The sequence below is a fragment of the Schistocerca cancellata genome, chromosome 7 (genome assembly GCF_023864275.1).
Source record: "Schistocerca cancellata isolate TAMUIC-IGC-003103 chromosome 7, iqSchCanc2.1, whole genome shotgun sequence".
Taxonomy (NCBI): Eukaryota; Metazoa; Arthropoda; class Insecta; order Orthoptera; family Acrididae; genus Schistocerca; species Schistocerca cancellata.
In genome coordinates, this window is record NC_064632.1 from 299,339,086 (window position 1) to 299,341,585 (window position 2,500).

Genomic DNA, 2,500 nt, shown 5'->3' on the forward strand with positions numbered 1-2,500 from the left:
GGGGAATCCGACTGTCTAATTAAAACAAAGCATTGCGATGGCCCTAGCGGGTGTTGACGCAATGTGATTTCTGCCCAGTGCTCTGAATGTCAACGTGAAGAAATTCAAGCAAGCGCGGGTAAACGGCGGGAGTTGGGCCCGCCGATACGCCAGCCCTTATGGGGCTGGTAAGCTGAGTGGAAGTCCGCACCAGGGGCTTTGGGGGGTTACCAGCCCCCCATCGCATAACCCTCAATGTTGGGCCAAAAAGAGAAGAAAATACGGGTAACGGGCCTTCCGCTGAAGGACCCGACCCAACTGTCCCAACTGCTAGCCCACCAACCGTCCCTGAAGTAGGAGAGACTGAAGACCCATGGTACCACTGTAGCACCTGCAGCCGTGCGTTCCGCACCAAGATCGGGCTCGGACAACACCGCCGCCGCGCCCATCCAGAAGCGGCAAATGCGGACATCATCACTGACAGGAAGCGAGCTCGGTGGGCGGAGGAGGAGATGCGGGAGCTCGCCCTGGCGGAGGCTAGGCTTCTCTGTGCGAGTGACTCCAAATTTTTGTTCGCCAACCAGGAGCTTCTACCGTTGTTTCCGCACCGGACCTTGGACGCCATCAAGTGCAGGAGGAGGACGGCGGCGCACAAGGCGCTGGTGCGGGAATACGTGGGGGAGCTAACGCGGGAGCACCAAGCGCAGCAAGGACTGCGCCACCCACCCGCCATGGAGTCGCTGCCGGAGGAGCCACCCTCTCCGCTGGAGCTAGAGCGCCCGCCAGAAACAACATCTGCTGTCGACGAAGCCATTTGGAGACACCTCGGCGGTCTGCCGCGGTCAGCCGCGCGCTTCTCGGCCCTGGATGACCTGGTGTGTCTGGGACCGGGTACGCCGTCGGCAGTGGTCGCGGCTGGGCTGCCAGAGGCCCTCCGTGCTGTCGGCTCGGTGGACGCAGGACCGAGGAAGAAGACGCCGCGCCCGCCATCCAAGCGGCGAACAGATGGTGGTCCTCCGCTTTCGAAGCGGAAGCGCCGCCGGTGGGAGTACGCCAGATGTCAGGATGCCTTCAGGAGGAACCGTGCACGATGTGTACGTGGCCTCCTGGACGGTACCCTGCTCCAGCCGCCGCCGAACATCCCTGGGCTGGTGGACTTCTGGCGAAGCCTCTTCACGACGGAGCCATCCTCCAACGCAGGCTCCATCCCTGACCGGCTTCTCCCGCGCGCAGAGTCCGTTGACTTTGAGCGCCTGTGGGGGCCGATCACGGCAGAAGAGGTTGCGGCAGCCTTGCCGCCCAGAGGCTCCGTTGCCGGCCCTGACGGCCTCTCGCCGGTGCAGCTGCGCCGCCTTCCGGCGGAGGTTACCACCAAACTGCTTAATCTCTTCCTGCTGACCCGCCAGCTTCCCTCATCCCTCCTCCGGGCTAGGACCTCCCTGCTTCCTAAGACAGCCGCCCCAGCATCCCCCGCTGACTTTCGGCCCATCACCGTCTGCTCGGTGTTAGCCAGAACCTTTCATAAGGTTCTGGCGACTCGCCTTATGCGGATGTGTGCTGTGGACGAACGTCAGCGGGCTTTCATCCAAAGGGATGGGATGCTGGAGAACACCTTCCTTCTCGACCGGGTGCTCGTCGGCGCCGTCCGCCGCTGTCGCTCTGTGTTCGTGGCATCGCTCGATGTGTCTAAGGCGTTCGATTCGTTGGACCATGCGGCCCTCCGCCCTGTGCTGAGGGCCCATGGTCTTCCGGACGAATTCATTGATTACGTCGAGCGCTGCTATGCAGACAGCGCGACGGTAATTGCGGGAGGCGGCGACGAGTCCCCGGCCGTGCGGCCAGCAAGAGGTGTCCGGCAGGGAGATCCTTTGTCTCCTCTCCTGTTTAATTTCGCTATAGATTGTGTTCTACACCAGTTGCCCTCACACATAGGTGTTAAGGTGTTGGGCCGCCAGACCAACGCGGCGGCCTTCGCGGACGACATCCTGCTCTTCGCCTCCACAAAGGGGGGCCTGCAGTCCCTCATCAACGCAGCAGTGGCAGCCCTCGACCAACTGGGGTTGCGCGTTAACCCACGGAAGTGTCTCACCCTCGCACTCGTGGCGTCTGGCCGCGAGAAGAAGGTGAAGGTAGATGCCAGCGTCACCTTCAATGCCGGGGACACCACCATGCCGGCATTGGGAGTGGGTGGGACCTTCCGCTATTTGGGACTGCAGTTCTCCTCCTCTGGGCGGTGCCTCTTCCATCCGAGGCACCACATCGAGGAGCAGCTGAACATCATCTCGCGGGCGCCGCTGAAGCCGCAGCAGCGGCTGTATGCACTGCGTGAAGTTCTTCTCCCGGGCCTGTACCATGGCCTCGCCCTGAGCCGCACCCGCATCGGTGCGCTCAAGGCCATGGACATCTGTGTTCGGGCTGCAGTGAGGAAATGGTTCCGCCTCCCAGCGGACACCCCTGTGGGCTACTTCCACGCTCCAATAGCCCATGGGGGCCTTGGGATTCCATCCGCCCGCTGGATGGG

At 62.7% G+C, this 2,500-nt stretch overlaps 1 pseudogene; it reads left to right on the forward strand.

The window, feature by feature from the left end:
• Positions 1-2,500, forward strand: part of LOC126093733 (large subunit ribosomal RNA) — a 7,712-nt pseudogene that overhangs the window by 2,733 nt on the left and 2,479 nt on the right.